The 27,473-nt window shown below is 30.5% G+C and overlaps 1 pseudogene; it reads left to right on the forward strand.

The window, feature by feature from the left end:
* Positions 1-1,244: 1,244 nt before the first annotated feature.
* The window catches only part of LOC142628521 (putative disease resistance protein At4g27220), a 35,359-nt pseudogene continuing 9,130 nt past the window's right edge, over positions 1,245-27,473 (forward strand).

Below are 27,473 nucleotides of genomic sequence, written 5' to 3' on the forward strand. Positions count from 1 at the left end.
ATTTGACACAGAATTAAAGCCAACATAACATAATTGAAAATCACAGTTTTACGTTAATAAAGAAATAAATTTGCAAGATGATGAACATGATGATAACATTGACTTTGATGGAGATAATTAGGTAAAATGATGGATATGATGAAAATAAAATTATTATTTTGGCTCATATATCATGTATAAACACTTTTAAATTTAATAATTTTTTTTGGTTGATAATTTGATAGTTACAATGGAAAGGGGGAATTGAACCCTGGATATGATGTCCTGAATGTAATGTTATAAACATATGCTTATTTGATTTATCTAGTTAGCTTTGTTAAATATTATTACACAAGTGACAATTAAATTAGTCATAGTTCACTATATTCCAAATTTATAATGAATATACCTTTTATATATGTATATTTATAATTTTTTGTATAAATTTTATTAGAGGTTTGTGTATCTTAAGATACATTATACATTAAAATAAAAAATCGATTCTCGTTCTGAGAACTATGATTGTGGTTCTAATAATTGTTTTTAAGTTGCTGCTAAATTATGGTTGTAATAGTTGCCCTTAAAAAGAAAAGAAAAAAATAGGCAAAAGTGTAAATGAGGAAAGAAAGTTTGGAAGCTTGAGATATGTTTTTTTCCTTGAGACATAAAGAAGGGAATGTATGATTTTGAAAATCTTTCAAATTCCCCCATCAAACATCATTTCATAGACAAAAATGAACTTCTGTGCTCTTTATTTTTTTTTGGAGAGAAGGAATTGAGGATCAAAAATCAAATTCTTCCATGAGATACCAGGTAGTTCCACAAAACAATAAAATTGTGCAATTTTCCCCTTATAATGAAACTAGTGAGAAATTGATCAAGGTAGATGCCTACTGCCTACCATCAATAATTCATTGCTATTTGCTTCCGACCTTAGTACTAGAAACCAAAAAAATTCCCTAAAATAAAATAATCAAACATCATTTTATTTTATTTTAGATTAAGTTGGTTTAGTTTTTTTTTTTTTTTAATAATTTAATTGTCGGCTTTCAGCTTTCCTGTGTATGCCCGCGTGAAGACAGTAGAAGACTAACTGTCTTCATTAATATTCCAAAGACAGAGGTATGTCATTACATTGGCTTCTTTTGTCCTTCAATTTTGATTACACTTTCGTTGTTGTCATCGTTTTTTATTGGGCTTTTCTTTGCCTCTACTCTCAGGATATCAGCCCAGCCCAAAAAAGCAGACCAATCAGAAGCACAAAAATGGAGATTCTTACGGAGACCGTTAAAGTGATCGTTGAAAAAATTGTGGGTTACACAATTGGAGCAGTCGGAAGTCAACTGGATTATCTGATTAGCTACAAAAAAAATGTTGACAATCTCAGTAACAAAGTTGGCGATCTCGAAGATGCTAGAGATAGCGTGCAGCGTAAGGTTCAAGCTGCTACTTTCAATGTAGAAGAAATTGAACCTAACGTCCAGAGGTGGCAGACACGTGTTCAAGGGATCACTGCAGAGGTACAAGAATTTGTTGAAAAGGAAGGCCTAGCAAAGTTGAAGTGTTTTAATTTGAAGGCCCGTTATCAGATTGGAAAAAAAGCACACAAGATGGGATTGGCCGTCAAGGAACTCAAGGATAAGGCAGACACATTCCATACAGTAGGCCACCGTGTCCCTATAGAAGGGGATACTACTATTTCTACTAAAGGTTATGAGGACTTTGAATCAAGAAAATCAATTTTTGACGGAGTTATGAAGGCTCTAAAAGATGAAAATATTCCTGCCATTGGGGTTTGTGGGATGGGCGGCTTGGGCAAGACCATGCTTGTTGGAAAAATTGCAACACAAGCCAAAGTAGACAAGTTATTTGAAAGGATTGTTACAGTAGTTGTATCCCAAACTCCTAACTTGAAACAGATTCAGAAAGACGTTGCAAAACAATTACAAATATCGGAGTTTAAAGATGAGGACGCTGATTTCCAAAAAGCACATTTGCTACGTAAGCGGTTGAAGAAAGAGAAGATTCTTTTGATTATAGATGATATTTGGGCCGAGCTAGACTTGGAGGATCTTGGAATTTCTTTTGGGGATGATCAAAAGGAATCAAACTATTGCTGACGTCTAGATTTCGAGATGTATTAGGCATGTATGTGGATGCTCAAGAGATATTCTATGTTGGAGTTCTGTCACACAATGAATCAGTATACTTGTTTTCGAAGATAGTGGGTGATTTAGCTGAAAACTTGAATTTACAATCTACCATGATTGAGGTTGTCAAAGAATGTGATGGCTTACCGATTGCCATTACAACAGTTGCGAATGCACTGAAAAATCAAAAGAACCCAAATGTTTGGAAGGATGCCTTGCGACAATTAAAAAGGGCAAATCCAACGCAGATCAAAGGGATGCATGAGAAGGTATACTCGAGTATAAAGTTTAGTTACAAATTTTTAAGTAAGGAAGCGCAATCTTTATTCTTTTTTTGCAGTTCATTTGAAGAAGATGAGGTCATAGAAATAGATCTCTTATGGAGATATTTGGTGGGTTTGGACTTCTTTGAAGATGTTTATAAAATGGAAGATGTGAGAAATAGGGTTCACACATTGGTTGAAAGTCTAATGGCCTGTTTGGGAGTATAGAAAGGGAGGAGAGTAGAGAGGAGTAGAGGGGAGGGGAGTAGTGAGGAAGAGAGTAGAGGAAAATGATTACCCTCCACCTTGTTTGGATGTTTTTATAATTAGTAAGGGGGAAGGGAGTAATTAGCCCTTCCCCTTGTTTTTAACATTGTAATTTTATAAATATAATAAGGGTAAATTAGGTAATTTACTTTAGCAATAATTTTATGTGCTCTACTCTCCCTCCAAATCTCTCCAATTTGGAGGAATTAAAAATGAGGGGGTTGGAGGTAATTGAAACCCTTTGAAACCCCTCCAAACCCCTCCCCCTCCTTCCTTAAAAAACTCCCAAACAAGGTAATTGAATTACTCCCATTCCTTCTACTCTACTCCCCCTCCTTTTTTAAACATCCAAACAGGCCATAAAGGATTCTTGCTTGCTGTTAGAAGGATATGGAAGTGGTACCTTTAAAATGCATGACGTCATTCGTGATGTTGCCATTTATATTGCAGACAAAGAAAAGGAAATGTTAACCATAAGAAGTTCGAAAGATTCGGAAAAAATGTCCAATATGAGAAAACTGAAAGATTCCATTGGAATCGCACTTTTTCAAGCTAAGTTTAGTGAGCTTCCTGAAAGGTTGGAATGTCCACGTCTTAACTTCATTATTTTGGGTGATAAAGAAAATTCTTAGCGGATTCCTAATCACTTTTTTGAAGGGGCGAAAGAGCTAAAAGTTTTAGTTTTGATGAGAGTAAGTCTCCCATTTCCCTCATCCCTTTCATTTCTTCCGAACCTCAAAACATTGGCTTTGCTTAATTGCGAGTCAGAAAACATAGCTTTGATTGGAGAATTGAAGAATTTGAAAGCTCTTGTCCTAGTTGACTCCAAGATTAAGCAGTTATCCATGGGAATAAGGCAATTGACTCAACTTCAATTGTTGGATTTGAGAAGGTGCACTGAACTTGAAGCCATTCCATCAAATGTACTATCAAATTTGAAAAAATTAGAAGAAATACATATGAATCATAGCTTTAATCAATGGCAAGTCGATGGGGAAATTACAGAAAGAAGCAATGCTAGAGTCTCAGAGTTAGGTCATTTGTCACAGTTGACCACATTATGTATACATATTCCGAATCCCAAGATTCTGCCAAAAGCCTTGCTTTTTGGTAAGCTGGTAAAATATGAAATATTAATAGGCCCTAAATGGTATGGGAATTGGGATAGGGATAGTAATGTTGAGTTTGAAATCTCAAGAACATTGAAAATTGACCTTGATAGAAGATTTCAAGAAGAGGATGGAATTAAAATTTTATTGAAAACTTGCGAGTATCTCAATTTGGCCCCTGGGAAGGGTATTAAGAATATTCTTTGTGAAGTTAATAAGGAAGGCTTTCCACGATTGAAGCATCTTTATGTTCAAAACAGCGTTGAGATTCAATACATCATTGACTCGATAGGGTTTCAATGTGTTGCCTTTCCTGTTTTGGAGTTACTTTCTCTGGTCAATATGGTTAATTTGGAAAAGATATGTCATAACCAACTTGCAATGGGGTCTTTCCACAACTTGAGAAAGTTAGAAATGAGAAAATGTGATAATTTGATATTTGTCTTCTCCTTAAGCTTGCTCGAGTGCTTTTCGCAACTCCAAGAAATAGATATTGAGGATTGCAAGGTAATGAGTACAATTGTTGCAGTGGAAAGAAAACATGGGATACAGGTCAATGACGACATCATTACGGATACAATTGACTTCACTCAATTGCGTTCTTTAAATCTAAAAAAATTACCAAATTTATTGGGCTTCTGTTCTAATGTTGATTCTCAACCACTTTTCAACAAAAAGGTATTGTTATGACTTATGATTTTATATTCTCTACAGATTGTGATAACCTTCACACATACACATTTTAAAGTTGAGCATGAATTTGACTTTCACTTGTATGGAAATTACTTGCTAGTTATTCATTATTGCAAAGTCAAATCCCTTATATCATGATCATGACTTTCATTTTGATGGAAAGTATTGATTCCATTGATATCATTACTTCCCACAAATTACTAGATTGATGTAATTTGCTCACAAAGTTTCCTTATGAAGGAATATGTTAGATAAACACATATCACATCGATCTTCCTATTAGTCAATAATTGAGTTTCTTTGTGCGTGTCAAATTACTTCAATCATGTCCAGTTTATTTCCTTAACTTATTTGATCATTTGTAATTTATTTAGAATGTTTAAATTAGTTTGTTTAATTACTAGTGTTAAGGTCCAAACTAAGCTTGTTAACCATAGAAATCTAGAGGGATATTGTATATGTATTTTTATTGCCGATTTAAGCTTCAATTAAACTGAAACTACCCCTCATTTTCAACTCTCATTCTCGTTTTAAAAAAAATTGGGTTGGGTCAAGTGCCCATTACCTAACGGGACGGGAAGAGAAAAATTGTTGCTGAAGTGGTCTTTACTCTTTAGAATCTCTGAGCTAAATAATTTGCTCCAAAGTGAGATTTTACTTTAAAAATTCAATTTTTTATTTATTTATTCTCGAAAGCAATATTGTTATCTAAATTTTGTGAGCACAGGCATCACATTTAAGAAAGAACTCGAAGAAATGAACCTACCATTTTCCACTCAACTCTCTCTTCATTAAAAGGCTGGTTTGTTTTCCTTTTTCCCCTTTCTTTTATTAGTTTCTTGATTTTTCCATGTTTTACTTGCTTTGTGGATTTTTGGAATATAGTTTAATTAACTTTTCTCATGTTTGTCTCTATGCCTTATTCTCAACATATGTCTTCTTCTTTGGGTAATATAAAGGTATGTTATTGACTCACTCAATAAATATGTGAGAATTGTAGGTTGCATTTTCTAACTTGGAGAATCTACACATCGATGCCATATATAAGCTAAAAATGTTGTGGCACAATCAACTCGTTCCAGATTCCTTTTGCAAATTAAAAAAGTTGCGTATTGAAAGTTGTAATAATCTAATGAACATTTTTCCGCCTAACATGTTGAGAAGACTCCAAAATCTTAAAGAATTGGAGATAAGGTATTGCAATTCGATAGAAGAGGTATTTGAAGTTCAAGGGAAAAATGTTGATGAAATATGTAATATGGTATCCACTCAGTTCAAAGTCCTGAAGTTAATCGATCTGTCGAAACTTAAGCATGTATGGTCTTTGGATCCCCAAGAAATTTTAACATTTCAAAATCTGCATGAAGTTACAGTTTTTAATTGTAAAATTATGAAAAGTCTCTTTCCAGCTTTGGTGGCCAAAAGTCTTGAACAACTTGAGAGGCTACAAATATATGATTGTGGATTGGAGGAAATTGTTGCTATGGAAGAAGATTTGGAAACAGTGACTAAATTTGTGTTCCCACGACTAGTCTCTCTAAGTCTTCAATTGATGTCTGACCTCAAGTGTTTCTATCCAGAAAAACACAGTATAGAGTGGCCATCACTGAAACTGTTGATGATACACAAATGCGACAAAGTGAAGATTGCTGCTTTGAATGACTTAAGCTTCCCAGATACAGATGGGTTGGGCTATGATGTTCCGATTCAGCAGCCCTTTATTCAAATTGAAAAGGTATGGACTTGTACTTGTTTCTTTGTTGACATGGATATGACAATCATCTTAAAATTATCCTAAAATTAAAATGAATAACAATTTGTTTGTCAATACTTAAAATGAAAATTTATATTTAGAAAAATTATTAAGTGCTCTCGAAGCTTGGTGACATAGTGCTCTCTCGTTTCACATCTATGATGGAAACTTAATTAGTGGGATCTAACATAAATGTGAAAGAAATAAACACCACATCATTGTTGCTCTATAATACCTAATAATTATTCATTTATATAAAACCTGCATCAGAATATTGTCATTTCATATTTTCTTTAAATGGTATAATAAATAAAATCATATATAAATATAACCATAATAAATACATATTAGTAATTACTATAATAAATATTGTGAGGACCCGAAGATCCGAAGACCCGAGGATCCAAAGAACTGAAGACCCGGAGACAGGCTGGACGGTATAATGAGCAGAGGAGAATAAAGGAACCTCCCCGAGGACAAAGTGGGATGAACGGGTAAGGAATGAAAGAGAGATTGACGATGTATGAGACATATTGCAAATATCCGGGTGGGGTTGGATAACTATGAGCATTGCATTGAATGTTCTGTACCAACCATTCTGGCCGCATTAAATAAAGAAATATCAGCTTTGTCCGCTGCATTAATGTAGACATGACCTGAACAGTACAAAACACAGAGCTAAAGCTTTTCTCTATTACCGACTACAAAGGATTGGACAGGTGTCAGTATAAGGGATTGAGTAGATGGAGAGGTGTAGATAATAAGGGCAAAGGGTATAAATAAGAGATGAGAGACACAGAAGAAATGACTTTTGTTGTTGTTACGCTCTCTACAAAATTCATTGTATTCGGATCTCTAATCATAAAACGTATTGTGGTGGTCAGTTTGTTAGACGATTTTTGGTCCTTACAAATATCAAATTTCATATGTAGGAAAAAATTACAATTTATTATTATAAAATTACATTATAAGGTAAAGTACTATTTTGGTCTATAAATTTTATCAAAAGTTTTTTTTATCTGTAGAATTACAAAAGTTTTTTTTTTCATCCTTAACTTTGTAAAGCGTTTTTTTAATACTTTAGAGAAAAAATAGGAATGAAAAAAGAACTTTTTTCCAATAGTTTAGGGATGTAAATTTTTTTTTTTATAAATTTAAGGACTAAAAGTAAAACATTTTTAGTATGTTTAGAGACAAAAGACGAATTTTTCAATAGATTAAAGAAGAAAAACAAACTTTATAATGTTTAGGAATGAAAAATTGATAAAATTTAGGATCAAAATAATATTTTTCCCTATAATATATTATTATAGATATCCACTAAATAATATAATTGTTGTGTCAACAATAAATATCCACTAAATAATTTAGGACCAAAATAATATAATTGTTGTGTCAACAATAAATATCCACTAACCACTATCAACTTCTTCCATTATTTTTTGACATTTATTCCCAATTAAAATAATTTTCATTCAGTAGAAAACTTAAAAACGAAAAACATTCAGAATTTGATGCCAATAAAAAACAACATTAAAATGTTTGAATTTAAAAAAAAAAAAAAAAACAGTAAAATGTTTGCATTGTACAGCTTTTATAATTGATGGACATTGTTCGGTTGACATTTTTTATTTTCTCGTTAAAATGATTCCACTTAATGCTTCATATAAATCTAAATAGAGCTCTGTCGTTTAACCTCTACAAAACTGAATGAAGCTAATTTTTTTTTTTTTTGGTGATGCTTTTGTACTGCTGCAATTTTTTTTTTTTCACCAATATCTTTCGGTCACATGCCGTTAATTCTTCCTACGTGAAATATACAATTTCCCCCCTTAAATGTGCACCACCGAGTCCTTAGTCCAATCATTTCTTTTTAACTTTGATTTTATATTTTTACAACTATCCTAACTTGCACTACAATCAAAATCCTTCCTTCATATTCCCATAAAAAAAAAAAAAAAAATCCTTCCATCATATGATTAAAAAATAAAAAATAAAAGGATAAAATATCATTTTTGTCTCTATATTTTTACAAAATTTAGTTTTTCGTCTCTAAATTTTACAAAACATTTTACTTTTCATCATTTTTTTTATGTATATTCTTCTGCCTCTATTTTGCAATCTTGCTTCCTCCGTCTCTTTCTAATCTTGAACTTTTCAGTTTCTCACCTTCCCTCTATTTTTTCACATCTCCAATATAGCATTGACGCACGATTTAAAATAATTACATAGCTACATCCCATAATTTTCCAAATCTTATGACTTCTTCCTCTCATGTCCCTAGGATTCCTCAAACACATCACTTTAGAGCCAATAAAATTTTACATTCCCTCCCTTTCTCCCCCCCCCCTTTTGGGTGTTGGAATCTTATCATTATCATATACATTGAGATTTTCCAATTATTTTAGGTGTGATATAGTATTTCCACTCGCTTTTTCTTGGAGTCTCTGCAATTATCATATTACAGTTGTCAATTGTTTGTGATTGAGAGATATGAAGTTTGAGAGCTCACTATATATATGGTTAGTTAGGGATGTACAAAGGAAGACGAAATTAGTATAGGGGGAATCATGCAGTTCAATCATGTGAGTTAAGGTTAAATCATACCGTTCGTAAAACGAGCATAAAAATGAAGGTCGACACTGTATTTTACAGCATTTTTGAGATTCACTCTGTCCTAAATTTGATCATACAAGAGTGATAATCTTGATTCTTGAGTCACTCACTCTTAACCCATAGGTCACCATGATCATGACCTCAGTGTAGCAATTCTTTTTCTTCTTTTGCAAGGAAACTAACGAGCTTGATATGTGGATGAGAGTGATTTTATTATACATGAGTGATAATCTTGATTCTTGAGTCACTCACTCTTAACCCATATGTCACCACCATGCCCCTACCAAGTTGTTTATTTTTAATAGTTGTGGTTTCTTTTTGTTAGAATTATTACTTGAGTATTTATATATATATATATATATATATATATATATATATATATACATATATATATATATATATATATATATTTTGGTTAGAATAATTGCTTGAGTATATTTTAAAGCAAAATTCAATAGTAACAGCTAGGAATATTCTTAGGCATAGAAAATCATTAAGAATTGATACATGGAGGACCAACAAAGAGTAGATGGTTATTATAACTCAAGGAAGAATGGCTCATTGGAGTCTTGATTAACCGAGGTAGCCCAGTGAATGGGAGATCATAAAAATTTTCTTAAATTTATATAAGGTCAAGTAATGTTATTAATTAACTTTTTTATTTTTTGGGTGATGTTTTCTTTGATTATGAGGAATCTTTAGCAAAGTATAAGAAAAGAAAAATTTGGATATATTTGGTAACTGTTTTTATCCCTTTTATTTTTTGTTTTCAAAACAATTTTCTATTTTTGAAATTAAAAAACTTGTTTGGTAATCCAAAATACACAGAAAACAAAAATTGTTCTCAAAACTCAATTTGTGAAGGAAACTGAAAACATGAAAAATAGTTTTCAACTTCTAATTTTCAAAAGTCAATGAAAATATGCATTTAATTTAATAAATCTGTCTCATTTAATAAGTTAACATTAAAGTTTAAATCCTAGTAACAACATATTTTAATATTTTCTATTTTTTTCTTCAAAAAACTATTTTTTTTTTAATTTCAACTAACCAAACATGTTTTTTATTTAAAAAATACTAGAAAATTGTTTTTCTTTATATTCCCAAAAACAAGTTTTTGAAAATAGAAAATAAAAATTGTTACCAAACATATGCTTAGTGTCTTATATATTGGTAGAAAGTCTTTATATTTAAAACAAATAAATTTTTTAACAATATACTGCACAAAACTCAATTATCTCAATCTACAATTGTACCATGTAGAGCATTCTTTTAAACATAAAGAGATTCTCTTCAATTAGCCTTCGATGCATCTCATCAAAATATTGCATTTATAACAAAGCATTAATTAATTGCCATATGTTAATGGGATAAATATATTTATTTCAATGTATTAATTGTATGTATAAGGTTCACTAATTATTCATAACTATATTAATTTATATAATTATTTTTAAAAATTGATATAAGAAATAATTTATTTGGATTACTTATTATAAAAATATATTTGAAAGTAGGGGTGGCAAAATTTGACAAGACCCGTGAACCCGACACAACACGACACGAAATTAGCAGGTTATGGGTTGAGGCTTAACGGGTTCGTGTCATATTCGGGTTGACACGGCTAACCCGTTTAATAAATGGGTTGGGTTAGTGTTGAACACATAGAACCCGTTTGACCCGTCTGACCCGTTTAATTAAATAATATTTTACCAATATGCCCTTCAAACTCTTGGTATATAAACTTATTAGTTGTTGTTGTGATTTATTTTCTTTGACATATTGTGATTAATTATTTGTGATATTGTGATATGTTTTAATTTTGAATGATTATTTGTGATGCAGTTATTCGTTAATTCTGAATTTTATATTAAAAATATTTATTTGTTTGTTTTTTCATTAATTATTATTTTTCATTTTGATAAAAGCTAATAAACAGGTCGACACGACTGACCCGTTTAATAAATGGGTCGTGTTAGGGTTAAGGAATCTTGACCCGTTTAATAAACATGTCGGGTTAGTGTTGACCTATGTAGTCGAATACTCATAACTTGACACGACACGAACCCGACACGCGAACTCGAATTGCCACCCCTATTTGAAAGTATATCATAAATCCTCGTCAAAAAGAAAAAGCAAATATAATAACACATGATACTTCAATGCAAAGATATTTGTGTGCTTAATTTCGCCAAAATATAAAAATATTTGTGAATTTATCAAAGTAAAATGTTATATTTTTAGTAATGGACTATGGTCCTTTCCAAAAAATAAATTTTTTTTATATTAAAACAATTCACATTTTCTAACTTTTTTTAATGACATATATATAATATATATACATATAACCAACAATTGAAAGAAAAAAAAAACCCAATAAAAGACAAAAAAAGATTTTTTTTTTTGAGTAATAAACACACATGCAAGAGAGAGAAAGAGGTTCTAATACAAACACACTACAAACTTCACTAAAAATTCATGGTAAAAAAAAAAAAAATAGTAAAACAACCAAGAATATAAAAAAAGTAATTGTCCGCTTATGTTAGTGGATATAAATAAGAATTTGTACTTTAATTATATCAATTTTAACAATTTGCATTTTCTCAATTTTTTTAGTGAAATATAATATAATTGAAATTAATTCTCTAAATATTATACCACATAATAGATATTATACATGAGCAATACGATAATTCATTCAAATATTAAAGATGTAATGCACATTACATGGAACTTTTTTTTTTTTTTTAATTTTATTTGAGAAACACATCGCATGGAACTTGGGCAGTTATTACTTATTTATGAACTCTGAGGAGTAATTTTTAATAATGAAAATTATCATCTACTTAGTAAGGATGTATATATAACGTATGGAAATATTAAATTATTATTAAAAGATGAGATTAAATTATGTAAGAACATGGTGTAAAATAAATATTTTACCCTTCCAATCCTAACATGTCATATCATCTTATCGCATATTTAAGAATAAGTACAACCACACCCAATTAATTTTAATACTCATATATAAATCGAACTAAATTGAGAGTTTATTAAGATATTATTAAGTATGGTAGGAAATATTGGTTTTTAAGCAAAATGCTGATGTAACATTCTCTTATTAGAATGTGTAAAATATGAGTTTTACACCTCATCCTTACCGAATTCAGACTCTTAAAAGATTTTGAAGCGTTTGCATTAGAGTTTAGAGCTAAATTGATACCTCCCCATACACTAATTGCTCGGGGATCTAAAAAGGAAAGGGTTCAAGATGTAGAGTTAGTAGCATATTTTAATAATTTCTGGAAATAAAAAGTCTAAGAGACAAATGTTCAGATGGATGTGATAATTATTTCAAAAATGATATACCAAAATAATTTTATAAAAAATATTGATCATTAACTTTTCATTATGTGATATATATATATATATATATATATATATATATATATATATATATATATATATATATATATATATATACTCACAAAATTTTACATAACCAAATTCAATTTCGAGAGCAATGGCATGACATTTTTGAAAGAACCTGAAGAGATGAACCTCTGTCCTCCCACACAATCTCTCTTCAATTAAAGGCTGGTTTGTTTCTTTTTTCCTCAGTTCTTTCATTAGTTTGCTCCATGTTGTGCTAGCGTCGTGGTTTTTTTAGAATATAATTTAATTTTAACTTTTCCCACGTTTGTCTCTCTGTCTTATAACCAACTTAAATCTTCTGTTTCTCAATTCTTTTGGTAATATAAAGGTATGTTATTGACCCACTCAACAAATATGTGAGACTGTAGGTTGCATTTTCTAACTTGGAGGATATACGCATCAGTGACAAAGATAACCTGAAGATGTTGTGGCACAATTATCAACTCGTTCCAGATTCCTTTTGCAAACTAAAAAAATTAGGTATTGCAAGATGTAAAAATCTAATGAACATTTTTCCGCCTAATATGTTGAAAAGACTCCAAAATCTTGAAGAATTAGAGATAAAGGATTGCAATTCAGTAGAAGAGGTATTTGACATTAGAGGGGTAAATGTTGATGAAATATGTGATTCGGTATTCATTAAGTTGAGAGTCTTGAGGTTATTCGATCTTCCGAAACTTAAGCATGTATGGAGTTCGGATCTCCAAGCAATGTTGACATTTCCAAATCTACATACTATTGAAGTTTCTAACTGTAAAAGTCTGAAAAGTCTTTTTCCAATCTCAATGGCCAAAAGTCTTGAACAACTTAAGTGGATAACAATACGGGATTGTGGATTGGAGGAAATTGTTGCTATGAAAGAAGGATCGGAAACAGTGACTAAGTTTGTGTTCCCACGACTACTCTCTCTAAATCTTGAATCGTTGCTTGAACTCAAGTGTTTGTATCTTGAAGATTTGCAGATAAGAAATTGCAATTTAGTAGTAGAGGTATTTGAAGTTCAAGGGAAAAATGTTGATGAAATATGTGATATGGTATCCACTCAGTTCGAAGTCTTGAAGTTAATCAATCTACCGAAACTTAAGCATGTATGGTCTATGGATCCCCAAGCAATTTTAATGTTTCAAAATCTGCATGAAGTTGAAGTTTCTAACTGTAAAAGTATGAAAAGTCTCTTTCCAGCTTCAGTGGCCAAAAGTCTTGAACAACTTGAGAAGCTAAAAATATACGATTGTGGATTGGAGGAAATTGTTGCTATGGAAGAAGGATCAGAAATAACTAAGTTTGTGTTCCCACGACTAGTCTCTCTAAGTCTTGAATTTATGCCTAATCTCAAGTGTTTTTATCTAGGAAAACACACTCTAGAATGGCCATCACTGAAACATTGGACGATACACAAATGCGACAAAGTGAAGATTGTTGCTTTGAATGAATTAAGCTTCCTAAATACAGATGGGTTGGGCCATCATGTTTCGGCTCAACAACCCTTTCTTCTATTTGAAAAGGTATGGACTTGTTCTTGTTTCTTTGTTAACATGGATATGACAATTATCCTAAAATAATCTGAAAATTAGAATTAATAACAATTTGTTTGTTAACATATTCAAAAAAATTAGTAGGTACTCCTGTAGTATGGTGATGTGGTGCACTATCATCTCACATTTATGATGGATCCTATTATGAATTTAATTAGTAGGATCTACCATGAATGTGAAAGAAATAAGCACAACATTATCATTGTTCGATAGTACCTAATAATCACTAATTTATTTAAACCCTGCATTTGAATCTTGTCATATTTTATTTTCTTTAAATAGTATAATAGATAATTCAATATATAAACATAATCAATACATATTAATAATTACTATAATTATTATCAAATTTCATAGTAGAAAAAAATTACAATTTATTAAATTTTGTCATGCATTGCACGGGTTATCAACTTGTCTAATATATAGTATAAGGTAAAGTACTTTTTTAATCCTGAAAATTTATCAAAAGTTTGTTTTTTATCCTTAAACTTTAAAAAGATATTTTTTTTCATCCTTAAACTTTGTAATTTTTTTAACAGTTTACAGGCAAAAATATGGATGGAAAAAAAAAAAAAACTTTTTCCAATAGTTTAAGGATGAAAAAAAAAAATCTTTTTTATAGTTCAAGTTCCAAAAGTAAAACATTTTTAGTAGTTTAGGGGAAAAAAGTCGAATTTTTCAATAGTTTAGAGACGAAAAACAAACTATTTAAAATTTAGGGATGAATTTTTTTTTTTTGGATAAAGTTTGGAGATTAAAATAGTATTTCACACTATAATATATTATTACAAAAGCCTAGTCTATGGCTATACCATTGTGAAATATATGAAGCTTCCAACACTTGACATGTGGCAAATTTCTACATTTATTTAGATGAATTGGAAAGATAATGTCATATGGCAAGCAATAATTGGTATATGTCAATTTTGTTGACAACAAAATTGCTGTGTCAACAATAAATATCCACTAAATACAAAAAACTCCTTCCATTACTTTTTGGCATTTATTCCCAATTAAAATAATTTTCATTCATTGGAACACTTAAAAACGAAATACATTCAGAATTTGATGCAAAAAAACTTAAAAATTAAAATGTTTGAATTTTATAGCTTTTATACTTTTTTTTTTTGAGTAAATTATAGCGTTTATACTTTTGATGGACATTGTTCGGTTGACATTTTTTTTTCCCGTTAAAATGATTTCCACTAAAAATGCTTCCAATTAAATACGCTTTTTCGCCCCTTGGTCCAATCGTACGTTCTTTTTTAACTTCGGCTACACCACCAATTTTTACATCTATCCAAAACTGCACTACAGTCAAAATTCTTCCTTCGAATGATTAAAAAAAATAAAAATAAAAGGATAAAGCTTTGCAAAAGGTTCTATTTTTCGTCATTCAGTGCATGTATCTTCTTCAGCCTCTGTTTTGCAATTCATTTTGGATAATGTGTGCTGTTGGGACGAGGTCATTTGTCGTCGTTTTACGTTTTATTTTTAATAGCGAGTAAATATAAATGTGAGAACATTTATGATCACAATATTATAACAACTAATTATTTAGGATTTAATGTGAATTTTTTTTAAAAAAAATATTGTGAACGTAACACCTCTCAATAGAGATAAATCAAGGAAATGTTATTTGGGGGTCAAGCTTAAACTATCGTATTTTCAACCTTTATACAACAGAAATGTGCTATATTATCTTTAGCAAGTATTTAAAAAATTCAAAACAATCCTTTTATGATTTAACCAATTTTAACCTAAACTAAATATATTAGTCCAAGTGTAAATGACTTAACCAATTTCCAAACAAAACAAGCTACACTATACAAAGTACGGCAGTATAGTAGTGTAAAGGAAATAGAGGTAAAAGCGTGGAAACCACACTAAACACCAAAACATGATTAAGAAGTGGAAAACCCGGGCACCAGCGCGTAATAACCTCTCCCCTGACTACTCATCGGAAATCTCCACTAAAATAAACATAAACCCTCTAATTATATTTCTCACTGTGTACTTAAGCCCTCCAAACTCCAACTAGCAACCAACTTCACCAAGTCTGTTCTTCATCTAGCTTACTGGAGAATCTCCATTCAAGCACCAATGGAAACACCACCAATAGAAATTGCATTTGAGTATAGTTTCCCACCTTCCCTCTATTCTTTCACATGTCCATTACAGGATCGACGTGCGCTTGAAAATAGTTATATAGCTAAATCCCATTATTTTCCAAATCTTATGACTTCTTCCACTCTTTTCCTAGGATTCCTATAACACATCATTTTAGACATTGAGAATTTCACTTTTTTCCCCTTTTTTCCTTTTGGATGTTGGAATCCTATCATTAACATATACATTGAGATTTTCCAATTTTCTTAGTTGTGATATAGTATTTCAACTCTCTTTTTTTATTTTATTTTATAGATTTTTCTGCAATTGTCATATTACAGTTGTTAATTGTTTGTGATTGAGAAAAATGAAGATTGAGAGCTCACTGTACAATGTACAAAGGAAGACGAAATTAGTATAGGGGAAATCGTGCAGTTCAATCATGTGAGTTAAGGTTACATCATACCGTTCGTAAAATGATCGAGCATAAAAATGAAGATCGATACTGTATTTACAGCATTTTAAAGATTCAATTCCTGTCCTAAATTTGATTATACAAGAGTCATAATCTTGATTTTTGAGTCACTCACTCTTAACCCATATGTCACCAGGATCATGACCTCGGTGTAGCAATTCTTTTTCTTCTTTCGAAAAGAAACTGAGGAGTTTGACATATGGAAGAGAGGTTCTATAATACTAGTGATAGTCTTGATTCTTGAGTCAGCCACTCTTAACCCATATGTCACCACCAATCCTCTACCAAGTTACTGTATATTAGATTTTTTTTAATAGTTGTGGTTTCTTTTTGTTAGAATAATTGCTTGAGTATCAAGTATATTATATGTATGTGGCACTAATTATTTATAAATAGATTTATATATTTATTTTTTGAAATTCATATAAGAAATAATTTATTTGGAGTACTTAGTATAAAAATATATTTGAAAATATAGCATAACTCCTCATGTATATTTGTTTTCGCAAGAATTGAAACCAAATCATCAAAAAGAAAAGGCAAATACAATAATACATGATACTCTAATAAAAAAAATATTGTGTGCTTAATTTCGCCAAAATATATAAATATTTGTGAATTCATCAAAGTAAAATATATTCATATTTTTAGTAATAGGTCTTTCCAAAAAAATTGTTATATTAAAAGAATTTACATTTCCTAACTTATTTTAATGACATATAATATATATACATATAATAAATAATCTATAAAAAAAAAAACCCAATAAAAGACAAAAAAGATTTTAATAACACAACCAGTAATATAAACAAAAAGTAGTTGTCTGCTTAAATTAGTAGAAATAAATGAATATTTGCATTTTAATTATATTAATCTTAACAATTTACATTTTTTATTTTATTTTTTGGTGAAATATAATATAATTAAAATTACTTCTCTAAATATTTTACTACATAATAGATATTATACATGAGCAATATGATAATTCTTTCAAATATTAAAATTTTAATTCTAACTTTTCCCATGTTTTTCTGATTGTCTCTATGTCTTAATCCCAACATAAATCTTCTTATTCTCAATTATTTTGGGATTATAAAGGTATGTTATTAACTCACTCAATAAATATGTGAAAACTGTAGGTTATATTTTCTAACTTGGAGGATATATGTATCGGTGCAATAGATAACTTGAAGATGTTGTGGCATAATCATCAACTCGTTCCAGATTCCTTTTGCAAACTAAAAGTGTTGCGTGTTAGAAGATGTAAAAATCTAATGAACATTTTTCTGCCTAATATGCTAAGAAGACTCCAGAATCTTAAAAGATTGGAGATAAGCTATTGCAATTTTGTAGAAGAGGTATTTGACATTAGAGGGGTAAATATTGATGAAATATGTGATACGGTGTTTAACAAGTTGAGAGTCCTGTGGCTATTTGATCTTCCGAAGCTTAAGCATGTATGGAGTTCGGATCTCCAAGCAATTTTGACATTTCAAAATCTGAGTGAAGTTGAAGTTTCTAATTGTAAAAGTTTGAAAAGTCTTTTTCCATTCTCAGTGGCCAAAGGTCTTGAACAACTTAAGGAGCTAACAATAACGGATTGTGGATTGGAGGAAATTGTTGCTATGGAAGAAGGATCGGAAACAGTGACTAAGTTTGTGTTTCCACGAATAACCAATCTATGGCTTCAATCATTGCCTGAACTCAAGTGTTTTTATCCAGGAAAACACACTTCAAAATGGCTATCACTAAATTTTTTGTATACATCTAAATGCGACAAAGTAAAGATTTTTGCATCGAATGAATTAAGCTTCTCAGATACAGACGGGTTGGGCCATCATGTCCTAGTTCAGCAACCCTTTTTTCTGATTGAAAAGGTATGGACTTGTACTTGTTCATTCGTTAACATAGATATAAGTATTTAACACTTAGTGTGCATTTGGCATTGGTTGAAAAAGTCAGTTTTTTTACTATTTAGCTTATTTTTGCTACTATACATGAGTCTTATTGCATTTTTTGGTACTACTCATGAGTTACACTGTACTATTTCAGTTACTTTTTAACTTTATTTACAGTACTTTTAGCAAAAAGTTTTCAGTTTTAGCTAAATAAGTTGTTTAATTATCCAAAAATTAAAATTAATACTATAACAATTTGTTAATCAATAAGTCTAGGTACACAAATAATTCCACCAAAATGTTTGAATATATTTTTTTTAAAAACAAAATTAAAATGTTTGAATTGTATAGCTTTTATACTTGATGGACATTGTTCGGTTAACATTTTTTTTTCCTGTTAAAATGATTTCCATTAAATGCTTCATATAAATCTAAATGGAGCTCTGAATATTAAAAATGATTTATTTATTTATTTATTCTTTTTGGGGTGCTTTTGAACTGCTCCATTTATTTTTTTTACCAATTTCTTTCGGTTACATGCCTTTAATTTTTCCTACATTAAATATGCTTCCCCCCTCCCCCTTTAAATGTGCACCACCGAGTCCTTGGTCCAATCTTCTTCTTCTTTTTTTTTTTTTTTTACACATTACACCACCGAATTTTCACAGCTATCCTAACGTGCAGTACAATCAAAATCCTTCCTTCATATGATTTTTTTTTTTTTAAAGGCTTCCTCCATTAAAAATGACTTCCTCTTTCTTTCCTTCTTTTTTTGTTGGTTAATGTGCACCACCACTCCTATAATAGCTCTACATTAATTTGTTTACCCTTTCTTTTTGAATATACCATTTTTTTTATTGCTATTGTAAAAATATTGTGGACATAGTTTTTTTTTTTTTCCTCATATGAAGGTTGAGAGCTTATTAAGGGTTAGATAGGGATACAATGTACAAAGGGAGAATAAATTAGTATAGGGGAAATCATGCATTTCAATCATGTGAGTTAAGGTTAACTCATACCCGTTGAACTATTTTGAACTCATTGCATTAGAGACTATTGTTTAGAGTAGATGTGATACTAGTACTAATATAATCAATTGTTAAACAATATCCCAAATAATTTTATAAAAATTTGTGACCGCTTAATCATTTCTCATTATGTGATTTAAAGCCACTTCATACCATATATAGAATCTCTTACCTAAATAATTTGCCCTAAACTCACGAGATCTTACAGAAGCAAATCAAGCAATTCAATTGATTCTCAAAAAAGAAAAAAGAAAAAATAAGAATTGATTCTCAAAAATAAAATTAAAAACCAAGCAATTCAATTGTTTTTGTTTTTATATTTTTGGTTATCTGAATTTCGAGAGTACATCCATCACATTTTATAAAGAATTGAACTTGAAGAAACTAACCTCTGTACTCCCACAGAATCTCTATTCAAGTAAAGGATGTTTTGTTTCTTTTTTCCTCAATGCTTTCATTAGTTTGCTCCATGTTGTACTAGCCACGTGGTTTTTTAGAATATAATTTAATTTTAACTTTTCCCATGTCTGTCTCTATTTCTTATTCCCATCATAAATCTTCTTTTTCTCAATTATTTGGGAATATAAAGGCTATGTTACTGACTCACTCAATAAATACGTGAGAACTGTAGGTTGGATTTTCTAACTTGGCTGATATATCCATCAATGACATGGATAACCTGAAGATGTTGTGGCACAATCATCAACTCATTCCAGATTCCTTTTGCAAATTAAAAGAGTTGCATGTTAGCTGATGTAAAAATCTAATTAACATTTTTCCGCCTAATATGTGGAGAAGACTCCAGAATCTTGAAGAATTGGAGGTAAGGGATTGCAATTTGGTAGAAGAGGTATTTGACATTAGAGGGGTAAATGTTGATGAAATATGCGATACGATATCCACTCGGTTGAGAGTCCTGAGGTTATTCAATCTTCCGAAGCTTGAGCATGTATGGAGTTTGGATCCCCAAGCAATTTTGACATATCAAAATCTGTGTGAAGTTGAAGTTTCTAATTGTAAAAGTCTGAAATGTTTTTTCCAATCTTGGTGGCCAAAAGTTGTGAACAAATTGAGAGTCTAACAATAGGCGAATGTGGATTGGAGGAAATTGTTGCCATGGAAGGAGTGGAAACAACGATTAAGCCTTTGTTTCCACGAATAACCTCTCTATATCTTGAATCACTGCCAGAATTCAAGTATTTCTATCCAGGAAAACACACTTCAGAGTGGCCATCGCTGAAAAGGTTGAGGATATACAATTGCAACAAAGTGAAAAATTATTGCTTCAAATGAGTTAAGCTTCCAAGAAAGAGATGAGTTGGTGCATCATGTTCAGGTTCAGTAGCGTCTCTTTCCAATTGAAAAGGTATGGACTTGTACTGGTCTCTTTGTTAACATGGATATGATACTAGCTAGTGTAATTATCATAAAATAAAAATAACAAATTTAATAACAAATTTTTAATACTAAAATGACTAGTGGGACTACATATAAGTAGTTCGATTAGGTTATCTAAAAAAAACTTAAAAAGTGGGTTCCAATTAGCTCAACTAGTAAAGTCTCTGATGGTTATATAGGAGATTTGGAGTTCAATCCCCGCCTACACCAAAAAATGATTGGTGTCTTGGTCTGAGATAAAATACTATCATCAGGAGCGGACACTATAAGTTGAAACTCTCTAAAAAAAAAAAAAAAACTCGGACCAGACGTTGACTTGGTCTATGAGCTGGGTCACCAGGTCATTGGTTCAACCAGTAGGTCATCGGTCGAACTACACGGTCAAATAACAAGATTTTAAAAATTAAATATATATAAAATTAAGTTTGAGAAATCATAACCTGAATATGTAAATTAAAAAAGAAAAAGAAAAAAAAATAGACATATGCCTAAATTAAACTTGCCATTATAATTCAAAATCAATGTTTCATAAGCAATAGCATTAGAAATTCTATAAAATTCACAAGGAAAACAAACAAATGTCATGAGATTGCAACAAAGTTTTTACTAAAGAAAATCTTGTTACATGTCTAAAAATTATGTATATTAAATAAATAAAAAGGAAAATTTCAAACTCTAATGCGTATTTCTCTCAGTCTCTCACACACTTACATTGAATTAAACAAAAGATGCTTAAACTAAAAAGCAATCAAGAAATAAAGTACTAAAAAAAAAAAAAAAAACTTGAACAAAAGAAGATAGTTGGTAGCATAGACTTATATGGTCATACTTACATGCTAATTGTTGGCCAAGTACATCTCTTCAGACTTCAAAGCATAAAAAAAAGTTATGCACAGTAGCAGCCCGTAACAGTAGGTTTTGAGAATTGTGAAAACTGAAAATGGAAACAATGCATTTTTTTGGATTTTTTAGGTTTTTTCTTATTTAAATTACCATATTATTATACATTTAAATAATAAAAGAGTCAATTAAATTGATTTATTAATGTAATTTTACACAATTAACAAACTTGGCTGGGTTAATAAAACCCAACCGAGTCACATAGGTTGCTTAAAACCCACTGGGTTCAACTGGTTTTGACCGGGTCGCTAGGTCACTAGTTCGACTAGCCAGGCCGAGCCGGGTTTAATAACACTAGGATTAGGAGCCCAGTTTCCAGCTGTACCGTAGTTGTGTTGAAGCTATACGAACTAACAAGTAAACGTTCAGAATAAGAAATTAGATACATTGGGTAGGTTCGTGACTACCTTGACGATATTTTCTAGATTTCTTTTTTGGAAAATGAAGGAAATAATTGAGATATCCAACTGACTAAAACCTTATATGAAATCATCTTTTTTAAAACTAATTAGGGTATCATTTTTGTGTTTGATAATTTATATAGAGAAGCCTTTCATTTTACTAGTCAAAAGATAATTTTCAAATTAATTATGGTTGGTAGGTTGGATTCCATATTATTGTTTAATTTTCTAAACTTTTATTTGAGTTTGGTTCTAAAATAATTTCAGAATTTTGGGTTTGACTAATATGTTTTGCTGATCTCGTGATAGTTTCAAATTTTTTGTTTTAGTTTATTAAAAAACTTGTTGACGCATATGGATTACAGTGGGACAATTTTGATGGGTATCTCGACCCATTATAACCATAATTTTGCATATGATTTGTCACATGTTGGGTTTAGACCACTGTCAGATATATATGATTATTAATCACATTTAAGGCCAAGTTGATTATTAGATTTATTATAAAGATAGCCTTTAAAAATAAGATAAACATCAATAGCATCATTGAAGAAATGAATCACTACTTAAATAATTGTTTAATTGTCTTTTAGTATTAACATTTGCTAATCACTGACGAATTGACTAGCCCATGCCTGAGTCCCCACTAAACAAACAACAAATTAAAACAAATTCAAAATTAGCTATTCCACTCACAAATTCGGTCAGAAGTATAAATTAATTGTAACTTTTATTTGCAAGAATAGATTTTTAATAGGATCATATTCAAACTAATTATTTCAGTTGGACTTAAAAAAGATTTAAGGTCAAGGAGTTGAGAAGTGGTATGATCACAATTTCACAACAAATTCTAGGCAATAGGTTGTTATTGTTTAAATTTTAATCCACCACTAAAATTACTATTTTGCCCACTCTTGTAACAACTATTAATAACCAATTACTTAGGATTTGTTGTGAAAATGTTATGTACATATCATTTCTCCAGGGACTCAGGATGTTCACAATTTTATTTTAGAAGGTCAAACAAAAGAAAAATTAAAATTTTTTCTTTTTTTTTTTCTTTGCCAACTCTTGGGTTCATTTGAACACACTAGACTAAAGCTAACGCCGCTCCTAGTAGGCACAAAATCTTTTAGATCTCAAATGAGCAACTCCAAAGTCCCTAAAAACATTTTTTAGAGTATTCTTTATATTCTGAGTAAAATAAAATATGAAACCCCAATCACTTGATGGGCTGCTAGGCTAAAAATCTATTTTAGTGAAAACGCATTTCAATTGATAAAACTATAAGTTTTTTATCAGTTGAAATGAATCGAATTTTCATTCTTGCACATTCAGAAACAAAATCTTGAGCACCTGTCTTAACATACTTTTAAACTCTAAAAACTATAACAAGACAAACTTTGATTCACATGTTTGCTCATACAAACTAAGATATTTAAATCCTAACATCATATTTTGTTGGTTATTTTTGTCTTTGGCTTACAATTTTTCTAGTAGTTTCCAACTACTTCAACTGATAAAGTTTGTTATAAAAAAAAGATCTAGGTTAAAATTCTTCATACACAAAAAATCACTAAATGTCTTGACCTAATAATAAAGAACTATAATCGTGCAATCAATACTATAAATTGAAATCATCCAACTTTTAAACACACCTTTAAAACCACAAGTGGCAAACCCTAGTTGAATTGGATCATTTTTACTTTTATATTTCCTTTATAAAAAATAAAATAAAAAGACACCTTGTACATATTTGTACTCAAACTTTTGTGCGTGAGTGATCTTGTTTGAAACCAAATCCCTCAAGTTGCACACTATGCCTCTCTCACATATAGATTAGTAGTTCATTTGTGGGGTTTACTCCAATGTGAGATGGTGTTACATGCAATGGTGTTACATGTTGGGGATATTAAACAAAGTAATAATGGAAGAACAAGGTTAACACAAAAGACAAATAAAAAAATAGATAACTTGGAGGCACAATATCGTTTTCCTTAAACAATATTTGCCCCCCACGCTATTGTTGCTAAAAGGTTATCGTAAATTTGTCCTTAGGATACAACCAAGATGTTGGGTTCTACAGATAACAATTCTGGAAAATGACCACAGGATTTCTTGTATTTCTCTCTAACTTACTATTTTGTGGGTGAACATAAGCCTTTATTTATACCCATAAGGTTATATTTCATCAAAAGACACGTATGGAGAGTTAAAATGTTTCATAAAACTATTCACAGGGCTTGAACCTCTTCAAACTCTCTGAACAATCATTTGAAAATTCTGCAGAAAATCCTAATTCACAATTTTCGATCAGTCGAAAATTACTTTCGATCGGTCGAAAATTACTTTCGATCAATCAAATGCTCTTTTCGATCGGTCGAACAAGAATCGAGCAGCAATCGAGACATCTAGAAATTCCAGGATTATTTTCTTACCATTTCAATCGATCTAGCCAAAGTTTAGACCGATTGAAACTAACTTCGAATTTTCACTTAGAAAATTTCAGAACTTGAATTTTCACTTTAACAACTTTATGAAACAATATTATCAAAACTCAAACATCATTATTACAACTTATCCTTGTATATACCTATATATACAACATAACATGCAATCATTTCACAAGATAATCAATCGTGGCATATTAGTATCTGATGTTAGAAAATCGTATATAATATTAGTATCTGATGTTAGAAAATCATCTATAAGCAATCGCCTCATGACCTCCCCAAAATCATATATAATATTAGTATCTGATGTTAAATTGCCAAGTACATCTCTTCAGACTTCAAAGCATAAAAAAAATTTATGCACAGTAGCAGTAGGTTTTGAGAATTGTGAAAATTGAAAATGGAAACAATGCATTTTTTTGGATTTTTTAGGTTTTTTCTTATTTAAATTACTATATTATCATACATTTAAATAATAAAAGAGTCAATTAAATTGATCTATTAATGTAATTTTACACAATTAACAAACTCGACTGGGTTAATAAAACCCAACCGAGTCACACAGGTTGCTTAAAACCCACTGGGTTCAACTGGTTTTGACCAGGTCGCTAGGTCACTAGTTCGACTAGCCAGGCCGAGCCGGATTTAATAACACTGGGATTAGGAGCCCAGTTTCCAGCTGTACCGTAGCTGTGTTGAAGCTATACGAACTAACAAGTAAACGTTCAAAATAAGAAATTAGATACATTGGGTAGGTTCGTGACTACCTTGACGATATTTTCTAGATTTCTTTTTTGGAAAATGAAGGAAATAATTGAGATATCCAACTGACTAAAACCTTATACGAAATCATCTTTTTTAAAACTAATTAGGGTATCATTTTTGTGTTTGATAATTTATATAGAGAAGCCTTTCATTTTACTAGTCAAAAGATAATTTTCAAATTAATTATGGTTGGTAGGTTGGATTCCATTTTATTGTTTAATTTTCTAAACTTTTATTTGAGTTTGGTTCTAAAATAATTTCAGAATTTTGGGTTTGACTAATATGTTTTGCTGATCTCGTGATAGTTTCAATTTTTTTTTTTTAGTTTATTAAAAAACTTGTTGACGCATATGGATTACAATGGGACAATTTTGATGGTTATCTCGACCCATTATAACCATAATTTTGCATATGATTTGTCACATGTTGGGTTTAGACCACTGTCAAATATATATGATTATTAATCACATTTAAGGCCAAGTTGATAATTAGATTTATTATAAATATAGCCTTTAAAAATAAGATAAACATCAATAGCATCATTGAAGAAATGAATCACTCCTTATCTAATTCTTTAATTGTCTTTTAGTATTAACATTTGCTAATCACTGACGAATTGACTAGCCCATGCCTGAGTCCCCACTAAACAAATAACAAATTAAAACAAATTCAAAATTAGCTATTCCACTCACAAATTCGGTCAAAAGTATAAATTAATTGTAACTTTTATTTGCAAGAATATATTTTTAATAGGATCATATTCAAACTAATTATTTCAGTTGGACTTAAAAAAGATTTAAGGTCAAGGAGTTGAGAAGTGCTATGATCACAACAATTTTACAACAAATTCTAGGCAATAGGTTGTTATTGTTCTAATTTTAATCCCCCACTAAAATTACTATTTTGCCCACTCTTGTAACAACTATTAATAACCTATTACTTAGGATTTGTTGTGAAAATGTTATGTACATATCATTTCTCTAGAGACTCAGGATGTTCACAATTTTATTTTAGAAGGTCAAACAAAAGAAAAATTAAGAATTTTTTCTTTTTTTTTCTTTGCCAACTCTTGGGGTTCATTTGAACACACTAGACTAAAGCTAACGCTGCTCCTAGTAGGCACAAAATCTTTTAGATCTCAAATGAGCAACTCCAAAGTCCCTAAAAACATTTTTTAGAGTATTCTTTACATTCTGAGTAAAATAAAATATGAAACCCCAATCACTTGATGGGCTGCTAGGCTGAAAATTAGTGAAAACGCATTTCGATTGATAAAACTATAAGTTTTTTATCAGTCGAAATGAATCGAATTTTCATTCTTGCACGCTGAGAAACAAAACCTTGAGCACCTGTCTTAACATACCTTTAAACTCTAAAAACTATAACAAGACAAACTTTGATTCACATGTTTTCTCATACAAACTAAGATATTTAAATCCTAACATCATATTTTGTTGGTTATTTTTGTCTTTGGCTTACAATTTTTCTAGTAGTTTCCAACTACTTCAACTGATAAAGTTTGTTATAAAAAAAAGATCTAGGTTAAAATTCTTCATACACAAAAAATCACTAGATGTCTTGACCTGATAATAAAGAACTATAATCGTGCAATCAATACTATAAATTGAAATCATCCAACTTTTAAACACACCTTTAAAACCACAAGTGGCAAACCCTAGTTGAATTGGATCATTTTTACTTTTATATTTCCTTTATAAAAAAAAAAAAAAAAAAGACACCTTGTACATATTTGTACTCAAATTTTTGTGCGTGAGTGATCTTGTTTGAAACCAAATCCTCAAGTTGCACACTATGCCTCTCTCACATATAGATTAGTAGTTCATTTGTGGGGTTTACTCTAGTGTGAGATGGTGTTACATGCAATGGTGTTACATGTTGGGGATATTATACAAAGTAATAATGGAAGAACAAGGTTAACACAAAAGACAAATAAAAAAATAGATAACTTGGAGGCACTATATCGTTTTCCTTAGACAATATTTGCCCCCCACACTATTGTTGCTAGAAGGTTATCGCAAATTTGTCCCCAAGATACAACTAAGATGTTGGATTCTATAGATAGTAATTCTGGAGAATGACTACAAGATTTCTTGTGTTTCTCTCTAACTTGCTATTTTTTTAAGTGAACACAAGCCTCTATTTATACCCATAGGGTTATATTTCATCAGAAGGCATGTATGGAGAGTTAAAATGTTTCATAAAACTGTTCACAAGGCTTGAACCTC

The sequence above is a fragment of the Castanea sativa genome, chromosome 3 (genome assembly GCF_040712315.1).
Source record: "Castanea sativa cultivar Marrone di Chiusa Pesio chromosome 3, ASM4071231v1".
Lineage (NCBI taxonomy): Eukaryota > Viridiplantae > Streptophyta > Magnoliopsida > Fagales > Fagaceae > Castanea > Castanea sativa.